Genomic DNA, 19,522 nt, shown 5'->3' on the forward strand with positions numbered 1-19,522 from the left:
CCGAAGGCGAAACCTCTCCCTCCGCTACATCCGAAGAAACCGCTACCCCGACTCCCGGAAAAGGACTATAAAATCATCTACAGACCAACGGGTGGCGTAGACATCACGCGCTACACCGAGAAATCTATCAGACAAGCGATCGCAACAGCGAGTGGCGTCACCGCGTCCGCGGCCGAAAACGACCAATCTAGAACCAACTCTGCAAAAAATGTGATCACCATATCGACGCCGGTGCAGGCAAACGCACTACGCTACGTCGCAGTCAAGCAAATCAAAATAGAAGGCAAAGACATTGTTATGACGTCGTACATCGCCCCTCCGGACAGGGCCCTGCAAGGCATTATCTATAGGGCTTACGATGGCGAAACGCACCAAGAAATGATGACCGAATTCCGAAAAAGAAACCCGGACATCGTTCAAGCACGCACCATGGGAAGAACATCAAAGTCCCTCCTGCTTCACTTCGACGCGGACGAACTCCCAGATAGCATCGTCTACTTCGGAGTCCTGTACCCAGTTTACCCCTTCATTCCTAAAGTAGAGGCGTGCACAAACTGCAGAAGAGTCGGTGACAGAAGAGACGTATGTCCGGAGCCACCGCAACAACGGTGCCCGTACTGCGGAAACCAACACCTGAAAGAAGAAGTCTGCGACCCGGTCTGCATTATCTGCGGAGGAGGGCACCGCACAGGCGATAACAGCTGCAAGACACCAAAAGAAAATGTCGGAGCACCAATCAAGACCCAAATCACGGACGTGTGACGACCCAACATCTACCGAAAGGAAGGACCGCTCGAGCTCCTTCCCGTCCTTGGACAGCGGACGCAGCAGCAGCCGTAGCGGACGGAGCAGCAGCGGCGGACGAAACGGAAGCAGCAGCAATGGAGGAGGCGCCAGCACTAGCAGCCGGACTCAGAGCCCCGGGCCGAAACAGGTGAGCTGGGCAGGAGTGGCCTCTCATGGGAAGGGGATGGAGCTGCAGACATTACAGTCTAAACTAGATCAGGCACTCCATCACATTCAAATTCTCACGGATAGAATCAAACACTTGGAGGAGGAAAATAGTAAACTAAAAGCACCCGTCATATCTAAGGACCCACCTCCGAAACCACTCCCATTGCCGGAAGTCACAGAAATGGAAACTACTGTGACCGCCTCAGTCGAAACCCCAGTAAGCGTAGTTAGCAAGGAAGAAACACCTCGCAAAAAACGAGCAGTAGCAGCTGACGTAAGAAATACCTCAGTGGAGGATAGAGTCCCAAAACTCGAACAAAAAGTGGAGGAGCACAGCCAGAAACTCGATAGTCTAACCCAAAGAGTTGATAATTTAACACAAAGACTCGAACAACACATACAGGATGTAAATCACAAATTCGGAGTAATTGACACCGTTTTACAGGAAATTTTACACCGGCTTCCCCCTTTAGCTCAAGGGGCGCCAATCGATCTATCCCAGCAAAATGGCCAATCCTAAAACCGTAACAATTTGGCAGTGGAACTGCAGGTCTATGCGCAACAAAAAAACAGATCTGCAGTTACACATTCAATCGCAATCCGAAAAACCTGACATTATAGCGATTCAAGAACCCAGAATGTCTCGACTAAAACTGCCAGGGTACCGGGCGGTTCTGCCATGTCACATCAAAGAAAAGCCTTTAACCACTACGTTGGTACATAGAAATCTTACCGTGGTTAACCACGAGATTGAAAACGTAGAGCTCGATTGTATAATAAAGGGGTCGTGAAACGAAAATGTAGCTGCCCAGTTGCAATTTTCCTTGCTTCAGTAAACATTAGGCATGCCGATTCCAAAATATCTCGTCGAAATATTGTTTCTGCATTTAATAATACCATTCTGAAATCAAAGAATTTTTGCGTTCCTGAAGCGACTATGCGACCCTGTAGGCCGGAATTAGAAGTACTCGCCTACGTCATGTTTAGCCATTTGGAAACGCAGATATAATCATTATTTTCCATAAATTAATAGGTTCCTGCTAAAGTTAGCAAATAAAAATATAGTATATCAATTATTCGCTCACGAAAACGCATTTCTTCAACAATCTGTACCCAGGCAATACCTCGTTACTGTCACGTGACGCGCGGTCGGCGGCGGAGGAGGAGGACGGGTGGTGTCTGCTTCTCGCTGTGCTCTGGAACAGAGCGAGAGGTGACGCTCAAGTTCAGGTTTTCGGTAACGACGACTATACCTCGCTCCGCCGGGTACTCCAAATGACAATGGTTCCAATCTTATTTGTTGTTGTTGTCTTCTTTTTTTTTTTTTTTTTTTTGAGAACATTCGTGATGGAGCAAAACGTCTTCAGCAGTCTCATACCACCGGTACAACGTGGTTGTGCGGCCGCTGCTGTAATTTTTTTTTTTATTCTTGGCGTCATTAAAGATACGATGTAAATACGGTTTCAGGCCAAAGAAATCGACAAGTGTGTTCAATCCGAGTGGTGGGTGGAGTGTTTCAGGAGCGGGCGCCGCGGCGCGTACTCGTAAATTAATTGCTCGCCTCCGTGCTGCATCACTGAGAATAGCGTGTCGAGCTTCGCTTCCTTTATTTCGGCTGGATGACCTGAACTATGGCACTACATGGAAAGCCGGAAACAGAAAAAAAAAAAGTTGGTACAATGTACTTGGGTGGCCCTTTCACCCAACGCGTTGTCGCAGCTTTGCTCCCCCACCTTCCCGACGACTCTTTCGTAACCTTCCTACAACGTCTACAGTGCTCAGACTTCGCCTATTTTTCCTGTCACCGTTAGGTTCTGGGTTTAGGCGTGTTGTGCGGGTTTGAGTGCTCGCTATGCCAACCGTGTGCGTCGCGAGATTGCAGCACGGCTTCTCCGAGTGGAAGTAACGTTCGCTTTCACAAGTTTTGGCACACCGATTGGGTTCATGTGTTCGTACTACTTTCTACTGGAAGTCCTAAATGAACCTCGGCGTCATTCGAAGCCTCGGCATGGACCGGAAACGAAGAAAGCTCACCTCAAACGATGCGTCGTACCGACGCAAAACCGCTGGCCTAGTGCATTGGCAAAAAAAAAGTGTAGGTCGCGTGATAAAGGCAGTAAAAGTAGTTGCGATTTGTAGCCTTACAGATATGCCTATTTGAGAACTACTCGACTCGCAGAAGCCACCAGTTCTATTTGATTGTTTCCTGCCAGACTGCCCTCATAGCAGTGATATGCGCATTTTGGATTTTTTTTTTTATTTTGAACGATACCGTGAGGCCAGCACAACAGGTGCCCCTACCAGCATATCGTACCACCCAGAACAGGCCCCTTGGTTCCACTTTGATCACATTCTTTCCACAGCACTCTAGTCCCATAGAACCTGATGAAGACTCCAAAGTGGAGGATCATGTTGAGCAGAGCTCAGAATCCTTCACATCATTTAAAAGACATTTCTAGGGTAAAAATTGTTCACCTCAAAAGCTCATACGCCCCATGTCCTTGCATTACAATGGTGTGATTACCAGATCAACCATCCAGGAGAAATGCATTCACGCAAGTGTTATTGATTGGAAAGACGGCTTAAAAGTTTAATATCTGACCTGCTACAGAAAGAGAAGAACAAAGAGGGTCGTGACTTGATTAAAATATATACAGGAATAGTAACTTGCACCACAGTCATGAGTCAAGTCCTGTGTCATGAAAGCCTGCACTGCCTGTAGAGCTTTCCATTTCTGGCCGACCGGCAAATAAGTCCTCTGAGAGAGGCCTGTTGCCAAAACACTTCAAAGAAGTAACTCGAGTTATTGTTTTGCACGCATATACTGGGACACACCACTAGTACACGCTCCACAGTCTCCGTAATGTCACATGTGGAACATTCTGGGCAGTCCGCCTGTCCAATTAAGTGTAAATATTTGTGTGTGAAACCACATTTAGATGCAGTCTATGAAGAAAGCATGCATAATGGCATATAATTGGCAAGTGGGTATGGATCCACTAAAGCACTACCTTGTGGCCTTGAGCACAAGTAGATATAAGGAACTCAGTGATGTGTAGTGCCAAAGGCCAAAGGCTGGTAAGGGTGTGGTGTTGAAAACTTCCAAAAATTTGTAATGCAGGCTTTGAAACTGTGAATGCACACCATTTCTAAAGTGGTTTCCCATAGATGTGGAAAGCCTCTTACCAAGGGGCCATAAGCTCAGCAGCGGTTTGTGGAGAATTATGCCCTAAAAAAAAAAATGTCATGTTCTCAGTGGCATCACCACAATTGTAGGCGACGCTTGTGGTGATACAGATCTGTGTATACATGGATAGAGTTGTAATATTCTCACCAAATGTATGTCAGATTAAGTTGCTTGAATCTACTAATTGGTACCATGGATTTCTTCAGTATCCCGAGAACATGCTAACGCACCAAAGGTTGAGCCATTACACACAGAGGTTGGGTGGGGTGGTATGGGAAGTCGTAGCGTGTTAGCATTTGTAATTAATGGCAGCGGAGTGTACGTGAAAAACTGCTGTTCAGTTGCTTGTCATCAGTGGGTGGCAACGGTGTTGTGCAAGTAGTCGTAAATACACACAAAGTGGTTCGTGTGACAATTACGTAGATATTGGGCAGGCACGTGACATTCTGAAGTAACAGCGCAAAACGTGGATGGGAGCACAAGACGAGAAGACGACACGTCTCATCGTCTTCTCGTCTTGTGCTCCCGTCCACATTTTGCGCTGTTACCTCAGGATGGAAAATCAACAAGCCCAACCTGCTATTCTGGCTAACATGCCATTGTTTGAGGTGCATTGCGGCAGCCAAGGTTTATCCCAAGCACCTGCACTTCTATGTACATGTTAAAGAGTACTGGGAGTGGTGCCCATATGGGTGTGTACCATTTTCCTGGCTCGGGCGATCAGATTGCAGGCGGGCTAGCACACACAGCCCAAAGCACATGTAGTAGAAGTTTGGACTGTCGAACCGCGAAGTCTTCAGTTCAATTCCTTCCCTTATATTTTTCAATTTGTATGAGTATCATACAGTCTGTGCTTGTATGGTTAAATTGCGAAGGTGTACATATCACCTGCTCTCCTGACCAACCTAACTCTGCATAAGTATTCACCATGCAGTTTTCGTTCCATCAAAAGGCTTTCACAATATTCAGCGACACAAGCAGCTACTCAGACAGCATCAGTGTAGCATTCTTGGAGCTTCGCAAATCTGTGGTTACATTGTTTACTAGCAAAACATGCATGGTACTATGTAGATATGTGCACTAGGACGCATAAGATGCCGTGACAATGTGGGCTGCCCTTACGTCTACAGCTGCCCTTTAATCCTGTTACATTCTAGCCTGCAGTGAATTCAGCAGCAAGATTTCACAATTAAATCATCCCAACTTTATATTTCCAGACTTGACCCCAGCACCGACGAAGTGCATTGTATTACCAGCATTTTGGTGGCATATTCAACCAGCAGGCCAATTAACTCAACGTCATGCAGGTTCTAGTGCAGATGTTTCCATGCAAACTATGGGTATCATCAACGAAGGAGGCTTTACTATACATACCTTTTCAGCACGCTGTTTTATGACTGGTTAAAGTCTGGTACATTTCAAAGTATAAGGCACATATTATTGTATGCATGTCTACAGACTGCAGATTATGTTGCCTTGCTTCTGAATGAGACTGCAAAATGCTGCAAACAGTGGCCACCTTTCAAAGCAGCTTTTGCAGAAAACTGTTTGATTTTTCTATTCCTCATGAGCCACTATTTTTCGAGGCCGTGTAAAGGTGAACGCGGCAACAAGAAAATCTAGGTTTGTCAGTGCCACTTTGTAGTACATTTGGGCATTATCTAATGTTACCAAATGAGTGTTAAAGAGAGACATGTTGCTTTCAAAATAATTTATTGGTTGGCCGCAGGTTCATCAGTGCATACAAAATTTTTAGGCTAGAAGGAAGTTGACCTAGAGCAAGACATCTTTTGTTCATGCTTCTTTGCTGTCTTCCTCTCTCCTAAATATACAAATGTGTATATACAGCTTCACAATCATAATGTGTTGAGGTCAGTGCTAAATAAAAAAAAAATGCATCCGACAAAGGTATAGTTAGAGATTGAGTACACAAAATTCATTCTAAGTAAGCCTATATATGTCTTGTAGATTCCAAGGGAAGGCAAGTATAGCAGGGGGCAGCAGAAACTCAGGCAGGCAGATGAGATTAAAAAGTTTGCGGGGATCAGATGGATGCAGCTGACAGAGGATCGGGTTATTTGGATAGATATGGGAGAGGCATCTATACAAGCAGGTATATACACAACTGCACAATTATAATGCATTTGCGGTCAGTGCTAAAAAAAATTCCACCCATCAAAGGTATAGGTGGGGAGTGAGTACACAAAATTCATTCTAAGTGAGCCTATATATGTCTTGTAGATTCCAAGGGAAGGCAAGCGTAGCAGGGGACGGCAGAAATTCGGGTAGACAGATGAGATTAGGAAGTCTGCGGGGATCATATGGATGCAGCTGACAGAGGATCGGGTTATTTGAATGGATATGGGAGAGGCATCTATTATGATCCCTTCCCCATTATGATGTATCTGTGGTCAGTTCCAAAAAAAAAAAAAAAATTCTACCCGTCAAAGGTAAAGGAAGTGAGTGAGTACACAAAATTCATTCTAAGTGAGCCTATATATGTCTTGTAGATTCCAAGGGAAGGCAAGTTTAGCAGGGGGCGGCAGAAACTCGGGCAAGCAGATGAAATTAGGAAGTTTGCGAGAATCATGCACCTGGCACAGGATCGGATTATTCGGATGGATATGGGAGAAGCATTTGCCCAGCAGTGGGTGCAGTCAGGCTAGTGATATCAACAAGACTAACAACTGGATGAGTTGGTACTGATTCATCTTAAAACCAGCCAGAAGACGAAACATGTGAGAGGAGCACAAGACAAAGTTTTACTAACAACTGAAATGTTACTGAAGGAAAGAGGCAAAAGAAGATTCGCACAGAAATGCACGTGCACGAAAAACCCCCAAAGCAGTGAAAGCGTGGAAAGCAGAAAGGGTCTAAAAAATCATCTAAAAAAAGCAAATTCTTTATGGTCAAGAACCACTCGTTACCAAAGGGAAGCCACAGATCCAAATCCAAAGGCACACTATGCTGCAAAGGCTAAGGACATGTGTGTGGCTAAGAAATCAGTCAACAGTCTTTTGGGGCCTTTTTTACATGTGCATCTCTGTGCAAGTCTTCTTTTGCCTCTATCCTTTAGTAAAATTCCAGTTATTAGTCCAGCTGTCCTGCAATTCTCTCTTCTCATGTTTTCTGGCTTGTTTCAGAATGAATAAGGTGATGACTCTACAAACCTTGCGCAAACTGGAAACCAGTGTAACTGTCAGATGGAAACCTTTCCCTTATTTGGCTTGCATCACAAACAGGGAGGACTTTACTGTGATGTCTGCCGAGGCATCCCCAAAACCAGTGCGCAAGCTGGCTGTAGCAGATGTAGCGGTGCCTCCTGTTGACAAGAGAAAAAGCAATATTCACTTTTCAGCATAGCAAAATGAAAATATCATTTAGGTCTTTTACAAATTTGAAAGTTATTCATGCATCTGCAAAATTAATTCCCGTCTAACAGAAGCTTTACAGTGTAACTTTCACTGTCAATTTATTCTCCCTGGAAGTATGGCAAACTTTGAATTCTGCTGCAGGTGATTGAGAGAGAATGAGACCCACCCAATATTAGAACTTCAGTGCAATCACAATTTGCTACTGCAGCAAAATAATGCCTGAAGGCAATGCAGCTTTTGACTGACAAAACCTGGTAGTCGTCTTACACCCTCTATACTAGTGTTGTGGCCGATGTCAATGTCCACGCTGATATCATCCGCATAGCACGAAGATGTTAAGTATGCAACTTATGCATTAAGCAGCTCTGTGCATGGAGTCATTCTATTCGAAGGAGCCATAAACTACCAAGTCCACTTCTGTCAACGGCTCTCAGTTGTTTTCCCACAACCCGCCACGTGCCAAACTTCCTGCAAGTGCCGCAAAACTACTCTATAACTTCATTTGCTAAGTGTAAAATTTCCAACACTTACTCAAGCTGTGGAAGTTTCGGTGTACTGGCCTTTGGAAGAACGTCTTTCTTTTTTTTTTTTTTTTGGTTGTCACATTTCAGCACATGTAAAATGTTAGTGTCAAAGCATTTTGGAGAGGTTTAACTGTGTGAAGGTGTTGATGATGGTATTAGTGAAGTCAATTTTTTTTAATTATATTTGCACACTATACAACACTCACCTAATGCAAGTGGGTAAAAAAAAACTAGCAAATAAAACTTTTGAGTGCTGGTATGGTGATACTTCTGGCAGCAAGTGGAGACAGGCTATAACAACAGTTGTCGGGCTAGTTAGTGATCGTCTGCAGAAGCCAGTCCTGCTCTGTGTGTTTTTCTCTTCTGTGTCGTTTTTTAGTGCATTTTCCCACGGCTTCTGCAGGAGACAGGCTACTTCACTGCATGCAATTTCACTTAGCACAGAGTCCTCCGAAATGAGATTGCTTTTGTACTTATTTACTGCATTTCATGTGGCATTCCTTCTGTATTTATGTTTTGAAGTGCTGCACTTGCTGAAGGTCATACCTGGCTAATAAAACAAGCAAATGTGTCCGGACAGCGTTTTTTTTTTTTTTTTTGCCGTTACTTCACATCAATGTGCATGCCCTTTCCATTTAGCAAGTTCACACTATCAGATGATGCGTGTTTTCTCATTTACTCGTGCATGGAATTAAGCAAACCAGTAATTTGCATGGTGAAACGTCATGCTCATGCGCACCTTCTACGAAAACAAGAAAAATATGAAAACCAGCGATGTTGTGTTCGTGCTAACGTGGCACAATATCGACACTGTAGACAGTGTAGATGATCGCAAGTAAGTAACGTTAAAGGGGAAGCTTTCTTTTATTAACACTGCCTTCCGCAATAGATTTCATTACAGCATTTCTTGCTCGAGAAAATGAAAAACAGGTGGCCGCTTGTTCAAGTTATGTCGCCTTTCGCTCAAGGTTCTTACCTTGTGTTCTCGACTAGCAGTCCATGATCAACAAGCATTTGGAGTAAATGCGGATGATCTGTAACACCCAGAAGGCTGCTTCAACTACGTAGTCGCCGCCAGGATCTCGCCAGATGCTTTCAAAAGCAGTCGGCATCGGCACGCACTGCCCGCAGCTGCACCTGTTCGAAAGCTTCGGTTAGCGATTGCACTCTCGCAACGGTCAAACGTAGGCTAGGCTGCAAGACTCGGACATACATACCAATGCGTAGTTCCGAAACGGCTGGGATCGGGAGGCTGACGGTCGGGGCTTCTGCAAGCCGGAGTTGTGCCGCGGTTACCGCGGCTTCTTGACACAAGTGTTACTGTACCGGTCGCTCGCAGGGTCTATCTTCGCCGACCTGGCACCCGAAAAGTTGCGTCGGCGTAAGGCTCAAAGCCCACGATGTAACCATGTTTTAACAGTAGCGACTATATTCTAGTTCACTATAGCAGCACAGCGACGCTGGTACCCACGGAGGAACCTAGGCGTCGGCCATATTAAAAAACCCTGTGTGAGCGTAGAGTAGGGCACAATTAGAACCTCTAAAATACACCGAGCTCGGTCAACTTTGGCTCAGCAGGCTCCGGCAACGGGAGCTTCTCATTGGCTTAGCGCTATGACGTATCTGTTGAGTTGAGGAGGACGCGCGCTAGGAAACCGAAATTCTGTTTTTGTCGCTATTAAATCAACGCGGGCGATGAAACGAATCGAGGTATATTATATGATGCAGGACAAGGATTCCATTTAACCAAGCCGTGCAAAATTTCCGGAAAACGTTTCACGACCCCTTTAATTGAAATTCTGCCTAGCAGAAGAAACTCCTCTTCTCTGTTCGTTCTAAACGCATACAGCCACCCCAGGGCACCGGCTGGACCAGCGAAAGCCGCTATACTCAAAACACTCCAAATCGCAGGCCAAAACCCAACCCTAATTGTGGGCGACTTCAACGCTCAACACGTGCAATGGGGACACGCAACCATGTCCAGGAAAGGAACGGCCCTAATGGATTTTATCCAGCAAAGAGGGCTCACCCAATACACGGACCCCATGCAACCTACTAGGATAGGAAACAGCGTGACCAGGGACACGTGCCCGGACCTAACGATAGGCAAAAATCTCCCAGACTTGAGCTGGAGCAACACCAGACAAAATCTGGGAAGTGACCATTATATCATAATGTCTAAAATCACCATTGCCAATCTCAAACCCCAACCCAGAAAAAACAAAATCACCGACTGGGACAAACTTAGGACTATCCGCGACCAAAACAACGAACCAATCATAGACTTAGAACACTGGACACAGACCATCCTATCGGATGTGGGAAAGGCCACTAAGGAACTAGTACATGACTTAGGCGTAAATACGGTTGACAGCCGACTTACGCACATGTGGGAGGCAAGGCAGAGCCTAGAAAAAAGATGGCTTAAGCAAAAATATAACAAAAAGCTTAGAAACAGGATCGTCACACTCACGAAAGAAATTCAACACCACACCGCAGAACTAGCGAGACAGCAGTGGAGCCATATTTGTGAAAATGTGAATGGCAATCTAGGCACGAGGCAGACGTGGAATCTTCTGCGGCATCTCCTTGATCCGGAATCCAACAAAGCTACCACTCAAAAGGAAATCACCAAAATTTTAAACATAGACCCAGGCACGGATCAAGATATTATAGACACGCTACAGCAGAAATACTTCTGCACAACCCGTGAGACGAAGTCCCTGCCCAATTATAAAGGAGAGCCTAACTCTATCCTGGATGCTGACATAACATTGGCGGAAATAAGAGCAGCCCTCTTTAAGGTACGTACAACATCTGCCCCAGGAGAGGACGGCATTAACAATAAGACACTCAGAAATCTAGACGACGCTTCTATCACAGCCCTCGCGGACTTTGCGAACGAGTGCTGGAGGGAGGGAAAACTCCCAGCGTCTTGGAAACATGCCATCGTTAAATTTATCCCAAAACCTGGCAAAAAGCTCGCGCTCGAAAACCTCAGACCTATTTCGCTTACTTCTTGCATAGGAAAACTGATAGAGCACGTCATACTAGACAGACTCCAGTCCCACATGCAAAAAGAGAATTTATATCCAAACACTATGGTCGGCTTTAAACCACATTTATCAACACAGGATACGATGCTAAGACTAGCAAACGAAGTCCTATCTCATGAGCAAGAAAGGAGTACCAGGGCAATCCTAGCCCTAGATTTAACCAAAGCCTTTGATAACGTTAAACACAAAGCAATCCTAGAATCTCTTTCACTGCTGAATGTAGGCGCAAGAACGTTTAACTACATCAAAGACTTTCTCTCCGATAGGACGGCTAAAATTCAAATTGGCACTATCAAATCCTACACCTTCACTTTAGGAGATAGAGGAACTCCGCAAGGATCGGTCCTCTCCCTCTTTTTATTCAACATAACCCTAATCAAAATGGCACACGAACTCGCAAGAATCCCAGACCTAGAACACTCTTTGTACGCGGACGATATCACCCTTTGGACCACCAAGGGGAGTATTGGCACGATACAAGATACGCTACAACAAGCGGTAGACGTAGTCGTAGAGGAGGCGCAAGCCGCGGGACTCGCGTGTTCCCCCCAGAAATCTGAGTTACTCATTCTACACCCAAAGCATCAAAGAAAGAATAAAGCGCCTGCGATAAAAATCTACGCGGAAGGTGCAGCCATCCAAGAAGTGGAAACACTAAGAATCTTGGGAATGCTCATACAGTCAAACCAAAAAAACGACACACTAATTAAGAAACTGAAAAACACCGTGAACCAAATTTCCCTCCTCCTCAGACGAATCGCGAATAGGCGTGGAGGAGTTGAAGAAGCTGAGACCAGGAAACTAGTAGAAGCTGGTTGGTTGGTTTGTGGGGTTTAACGTCCCAAAGCAGCTCAGGCTATGAGAGATGCCGTAGTGGAGGACTCCGGAAATTTCGACCACCTGGGGTTCTTTAACGTGCACTGACATCGCACAGCACATGGGCGCCTTGCTTTTCGCCTCCATCGAAAAGCTGCCTTCGTAGAAGCCTTCGTTCTTAGCAGAGTTATCTACTCTACACCATACGTCACCCTCACAGTTAGAGAAAGAGACGACCTGGATTCACTAATTAGGCAGTCCTATAAAATTGCGCTAAACCTCCCTCGTCATACCCCAAATGAAACACTACTAAAGTTAGGAATTCATAACACCTTAGCGGAAATGGTGGAAGCACACCTAACCACACAGTACGAACGACTGTCAAGCACTGAAACGGGACGTTTCATCCTAAAAAAAGCAGGAATACAATATGAAGGGACCCGGGCCCACACTTTGCCGATTCCAAGACACGTGCACGAGCAATTAATAGTCCGTCCTCTGCCTAAAAACATGCATCCAGAATATGATACGGACAGAAGAAGGGCTAGAGCACAAAAATTACACGAAAGATTTTCAGTACAGAAAGACACTGTGCACGTGGACGTGGCAGAACATGCGGACAGAGATGCCTTTTCCCTGGCAGTTGTCGATCATCGAGGTTCTCCCCTCGCATCGGCGACAATCAATAAAACAAAATTTCCGGAGGAGGCCGAAGAGGCTGCCATAGCTTTAGCCATTACCTCCACCACTGCCAAATACATCCTTAGCGACTCTAAAACTGCAATTCGAAATTTTGCAAAAGGAAGGGCCCACTCCGCAGCCATCAAAATCTTACAAAAAATCTCCCATACCCGCCTTATCACATTGATCTGGGTCCCTGCCCATTCGGACCATCCTGGGAACGAGGCAGCGCACCAATTTGCCCGAGGATTCGTAGTTAACCGGGTGGTGCGCTGCCCTGAGCTCAGGTCGGCTAGGGAGCGGATGACAACCTACAAAGAAATTACTACCCACTTCAAGAAAGAAAGACAAATCTTCCCAGAACCACATCGATCACTAAGTAAAACACAACAAGTCACCTGGCGCCAGCTTCAAACAGACACTTTCTTTAATCCGTACATGTACTCCATATGGTTCCCAGAGCAGTTCAGCCCTGTCTGTTCTCTCTGTGGACATCAAAAGGCAGACACACCACACATCCTATACTCATGTAATCAAGACAAGCCATCACAGAGTCTGCAGCTCTCTACCCAATCTCAGTGGGGGGCCGCGCTGCTCAGCTCCGACCCGGAGGTTCAACTCCGAGTCATGGAGCGAGCCGAAGAGGTCGCCGAACGACATCGTCGGTCGGCTACCTGGCGTCCGGCCTAGAAGAGGAGCCCACCGCGGGGACGGGAACGCCAACCCACCCCGCACCTACGACCTCTTCTTTAATAAAGTTTACCTCCTCCTCCTTACAGTGCTAGTAATAAAGACAGCTTTTTTGAAGCTCAATTTCTTTTCTTACGGGGCGGGAATGTTCTCTTCTTTTCGTGCTCTTGTTTGTAGACTGCCTTCGTGCGCAGCTTCCTTTCAAATCGGGCTGAACATTATTCCCACGCAAATATGGGACTAAAACTGCGAATGCCAAGGAATGAGAATCTGTTGAACGTTGGTGAGATTTGATGGTTATCAGTGTTTGCTTTTGTTGCTAGAATGACGCCGGAAACTTTCGTTATTACTTGTGCCACTCAAGGAGCATCAGCGCAGTTGTGTGTGTCCTTTGTCCTTGTCTGCCAGCGCTGGGACACCATTCTCTACATGCATATAGCGGTGATATTTTAGCACATCTAAAGTTTGCTGTTTATAGCTTGCTAATTAGAATTGATATAAGAAGCAAAATGCCTAAATTCTTGAAGACAGTGTGATAGATTCTGCCTAAAAGGCGTACAGAGTATCGCGACCAAATATTGCGCTTGATTAGCCTGTATTTTCTTTCTTCCTGCTTGCTGGGCACCTTTTTCAAGTTTTCTGTAGATTAAAGGAGAGCAGATGCATGATTCCTTAAGGGCAAGCTGTTGAATTCATATGTGATTGGGCCATTCCAGAAAACATGCTAGAGCAAACACTTCTTATTTTATATTTAAAGTACTTATTAGATTCACTCACTTTGCTTTGGGATAAAATTAAATTCTATTATTGCCCGCAAAGCATGGCCCGGTACAATCCTATGCCCATGTCAATTGCAAACATCCTTTATAGTGAATACTATCAATTGTTCAGAATGTAAATGTAGGTGCGCAAAACTTGCAGTCACGCCCACTTACAGCTGCTTTAGTTACAATGAATGCTCGCTTATTACTAACAATGCGGGAGGGTCAACCAGTGTTTGCAATTTTGCCTGTGTAAATGCATTGTTTGTTTTCTGATACCTGAAGGTGGTCCTCCTTAGTGAACTGTACATGAATGTTGGCAGTTTGAATTTTTGACTGCAATTAATATTGTAATAGTATGTTCATTCTCAAAATAATTTTAACTTTCTTGATTTCAGTAAGCTGAAGGAGTGTGGTGGGGGTGCCTCTTGGGAATGTTTTTTTTACAGTGGAAGAAGACAGAGCAGTAGTGAATGCTAGTTGGTGTTCCAAGGCCAGTGCGTTTTGGATGTGGCCACCCAGGAGCCTTGATGCTATGCAGAACACTACAAAGAAAAGTGAAGGGGCCAGAGCCTGAGCGGTGAGCATTTGGGGTGTCAATGTAGGGCGCATGATTGATGTTCATTTATCACGTACGTTTTCAGTCTAGTGCTATGTATTTTGTGCTCTTCCTTTTTATATTCGTTTTTAATTTGCCTTCATCCAAAAGTGCCTGCCGCAGCCAGGATTTGATCCTGCATCTTTGCAGGCAGTAATCGAGTGCCCTGACCACTTTACTGCCATGACAGGTCATTAATGGCTAGGAGTATCACTAGCTTGTAAAGTTCACTGTGTCTGAAACTCGAGCGGTATTCCCATAGGGGATTACGGCGAGGATGGATGTGAAAAGAAGGTACGTGCGGTACAATTTCGTCTGGTGTACCCACGCTCCGAATGCCAGTGTTGCCACACAAAACAGCACCCGTTGCCAGACCAGGCTCAGTACAGTCCACTATTGATCAGTGTAGCCAGACGTCGCTTTCTTTCTTACTCTCTTACTTTTCTCATAGCCTCGTGCACGGCCCACCGCTCTACTCTCGCTCGCGGAGATACGCATTGCTCGGAGCGGCGTCACCTCCTTCTCCCTCTCTTCTTTTCATCTCTCCTTCCCGCGCGCAGTGTGCTTTCGCCAGCGGAGATGCATGCGACCGTCGCCTTTTAAGGGGTGCATGTCGGTGTACACGCGTGGAGTGTTGAAATCATGGTTCAAATGCTCTAGCAGTGAGCCTCGAGTGTTTTGTCCCAGCGTGTCCTACTGCAAATACATGACTGATATTTTGACTCAACATTTTTTTGCTCACTTATGCTGAATGCAGTGCTTACGCGTTCGACCTTGCAGTTTTCGTGAAAAAAAAAACTGACTGTGACAACGCGCTTGTTTCGAGCCAGCGTGGCTTTCTATTCCCAGATTAAAAGCTGCAGCTATTTTGACCGCCTCAACCACGCAGTTTACGCGAAAAAAAAAACGAAATCCGACTTCGACAATGCGCTTGTTTCGAGCCAGCATGGCCTTCTGTTCCCAGGTTAAAAGCTACAGCTATTTCGTCCGCCAAATAAACATGTTCCTTTGTCTTTCCAGCGTCTTCCACCTCTAAAAAGCGATACGAACAGCGCTGTGTAGTGCATTTTAAGCCCCGCAACACGTGGGTATGCCTGCTGTAATACGAAGCCAACAGCGACATTGGCGGCCCACTGCAGCAAACACAAGTGTGTAGAATTACTACCGGACACTTTTCTTGCTCACTTATGTCGAATGAAGTGCTTTCGCGCTCGACCATGCAGTTTTCATTAAAAAAAAATGACTTCGACAGTGCGATTGTTTCGAGCCAGTGCGGCCTTCTTTCTGTTCCCAGATTAAAAGCTGCTATTTCGACCGCCAAATAAACGTATTTCTTTGTCTTCCCAGCATCTCCACTTCTAAAAAAGCGATATGAACAGCACTGTGTAGCATATATTAAGCCCCACAAGACGTGGGTATGCCTGCCGTGATATTTATTTATTTATTTATTTATTTATTTATTCATGTACCCTCAGGGCCCGAAGGCATTAAAGAGGGGAGTGGGAAAGATACATTGGTACAGGGTACAGTGCAGCATAAAACAACATAGGAGAAACAATAACACGGCGAAAAGTGATAAAAAAAAAAAGAGGATTGGCGCAAAAAAAAAAAAAAACGGAAAAGCAGTTGAGACAAAAAAAAAACATTTCCGACAGTCAACAATGTCACCGAAAACGAACAAAAACAATTGACTACCATCTATAAATATAAATTACATACAGCAGTCTTAAAAGAACTTGGGTCCATAATATCAGCAATGTGCCTAGGAAGGTGGTTCCAACTGACAGAAGTGTTTGGAACAAAAGAATAAGAGGCGTGTTTAGTACGACATGACGGAACACCTACTTTGTGAAGATGATCAATGCGACCTGAAACATATGTGGGGGTAGTTAGTAGCCGGCTCTTAAGGACAGGATTGTGGTAATAGATTTTGTGAAATAGGCATAAGTGAGAAATTTTTCTGCGTAGTGAAAGCGGTGGCAATGATAATGTTGTTTTCATGACGGTAACACTGGAGTTACGGTGATAGTTGGAAAGTATAAAACGTGATGCGCGGTTTTGAACAGATTCGATTTCAGATTCTAAAGATGCAAGGCCAGGGTCCCAGACAGAGGCTGCATATTCCAGTTTAGGACGAACAAGGGTTTTATAAAGAAGCAATTTTATTGAACTAGGAGAAAGGTTAAAGTTTCGGCGCAGGTACCCCAACATGCGGTTAGCATTGTTAGTAATAGATTCCACATGCAGATTCCAAGAAAGATTAGAAGTTATGTGCACACCAAGGTATTTATACGAAGACACAGTTTCAAGAGTATTATTGAGGTTGTAATTAGCTACTTCATTGTTACGACGAGAAATACGCATATGTTTGCACTTGTTAATGTTAAGCTCCATTTGCCATAATTTACACCACTCTGAAACTTGGTTAATATCAGACTGAAGAACAGAAATGTCAGAGTCACTGTTAATTTCACGGTAAATAACACAATCGTCAGCAAAGAGACACACAGAAGAAGCAATGGTGTTAGGCAAATCATTAATATAGATTAGAAAAAGTAGGGCTAACGGCAACATGGGGGCTGCAACTATTTTGAAATTGGAACAAATGGGGTACCAGACACGTGCACATGCGCATTTGTTTTGATTTCAACGCGCAGCAGCTAGCGAAACAACTATAGTGCTTTTATTGTCCCGGAACCTTTCCATCTCAAGCGGCCCAGGCGTGGCGCATCGACCATCTCAGGTCTCAGTAAATAAAATTCATGGTTGTGGGTATATAGAATAGTCTTTGCATTATCTGTCTCACTTCTCGTGGACACATGCACCTACAATTAATGGCACACAGTTGCAGGTACATTGTGGTGAAACATGGCCTGTGAAGAAACACCCCCTTATTCACAGTACAAATGGCGCATCTGTCTTTATGGTTCTCGTTCTTTCTTGCTGCTTTAAGCTATTCGCATTAGAAAGACTGTGACTGTGTTTACACAGATATGGTATTCGTGGAATGCCTCACAGATTACTGCAAAGCTACTTGTCTAATCGCACTCAGTACACACAGCTTAACAATGCCGTATCTGAATCAGAAATAATAAACTTTGGTGTTCTGCAGGGATCCATACTGGGGCCCCTTCTTTTTATATTATATATCAATGACATAGTAAATATTTCAACTTATTCTAACATTGTTTTATACGCAGATGACTCGAACATTTTTTTTTCTGCACCAACTCCGGGCTAGATGAATGATGCTTTGGCTTTCTGTGAATAAATTGAAATTGAATGTTAAGAAAACCAAATTCATTTCAATCTGTCCTAAAAATAAGTCTATAGATTATCCCTTTCAACTCCAGTTTAACGATACCCTGATTGAATCTGTAACCTCCTGTAAATTCCTGGGCGTATTTTTCCGTAGTGACCTTTGTTGGGGTGACCATGTAAATCATGTTCGCCTGCAGGTAGCTCGATCAATTGGTGTGATCAATCGTATCAGACACCTGTTGCCCTTGCAGATAAAAAACAGTTGTATTTTGCCCTAATCCATTCTCAACTGGTGTACTGTAATCTAATCTGGGGGACTTGCAACCAAACGTGTTCAGACAGGCTATTTTCTTCGTAAAAAAGAGCTTTACGCGCTTGTTCCACAAACCCTTCAAACGGCGACCACTCATTTCATGCCCTACATATTCCTCCATTCCCTGTGTGCTATAAGTATTCTGTTGCTGTACATATCTTTCATAAAATTAAGCAAGACATCACATCATTTAGAAACACATATCTGAACAGAAATACCGGCTACAGTCTGCGTGTTACCTCTCTTGTTTCCACTCGCACCCGGACTAACTACAGCACCCAACATACAAATAACCAAATTAGTATAGTATGCAATGCCTATCCTTTGATAATTGATGATGCTATAAACAGTTAAACTATTTTTCAATTTAAAAAGAAAATGAAGTTGCTTTTTCCCACTTCTTAGGAATGCACCAAATCCATGTGACTTGTAGTGCTTGTCTTATATTTTGTTTACATTTTGTGTCGCGAATTGTAGAATTACTGATGTACTGTTCTTGTTTACGATGCCATGGTTCTTATCTAATTTCTTAAAATGCCAAATATAATGTAAGATTTTTATTTTTCATTGGTTATGTTTTGTTTTGTCTTGGTAAAACTGACCTTGTCCATCCTTCTGCCATTGATGTGTGACCCGAGGTGAGGCCTCGTCAGGTAGAATGCCATCAGCTTCTTCCTTTTGCCTCTTCCTGTGGGCATGTTCTGTGTACATGATTCATGTCCGAATAAAACTTATTATTATTAAAGCTAAGACAGTTTCCAGAGCGTAGTTTTGCTATGAGAAGCCTGACTGACGCAAGTTGCGAACCATCCATGCTGGCAGCACTTTACGGCATGCACGTTTTCAGAAATTAAGAACATTTGTTTCTTGTCCGAATAAATTAATCCAGTGTTTGCAATCAGCAGCTGCCAGATGAATGCTAAATTGGGAGCTTTTACTGAACTTTATGGAGCATACAGCCACAGTCCACGGAGCGTTTGCAAAACTAGACGTCAGCTTCTCTGCTTCGGAAAAACTCCTTCACATGGCGGCCAAGCTTGTTCTGGGACAGAAATCAGGTGCAGTGCAGGAGATGCCTGTAGTGACAATTGATAATGGAAGCGTAAATTTCAAGCAGGCCTCTTTCTGCCTTGTGCTGCTGTTGGCTCTGGGAAGCCAGGTCCTCACAGGTGTCATTCTTCATCCTGTGTCCGGTCCGGTCGTAAGTGTCCGGTCGTAATTCTGCACACTTTTGTTCGCTGTAGTGGGTCACCATGTCGCCGTTGGCTTCATAATATGGCAGGCGTACCCACGTGTTGCGGGACTTA

At 44.6% G+C, this 19,522-nt stretch overlaps 1 long non-coding RNA gene across 2 annotated transcripts; it reads left to right on the forward strand.

Annotated features, from left to right (window-relative positions):
• The first annotated feature begins 713 nt into the window (after positions 1 to 713).
• LOC146171610 (uncharacterized) lies at positions 714 to 14,826 on the forward strand. 2 transcript variants are annotated; one of them, XR_014702794.1, is made up of 2 exons: positions 714 to 934; positions 14,493 to 14,826. It is a non-coding gene; the product is annotated as an uncharacterized LOC146171610 (long non-coding RNA). The 2 variants fall into 2 exon arrangements; XR_014702795.1 differs by lacking the exon at positions 14,493 to 14,826 and adding an exon at positions 2,072 to 3,441.
• Positions 14,827 to 19,522: the final 4,696 nt, after the last annotated feature.

The sequence above is a fragment of the Amblyomma maculatum genome, unplaced genomic scaffold (genome assembly GCF_055883805.1).
Source record: "Amblyomma maculatum isolate TAMU_Amacu unplaced genomic scaffold, ASM5588380v1 scaffold_19, whole genome shotgun sequence".
NCBI classification, from domain to species: domain Eukaryota; kingdom Metazoa; phylum Arthropoda; class Arachnida; order Ixodida; family Ixodidae; genus Amblyomma; species Amblyomma maculatum.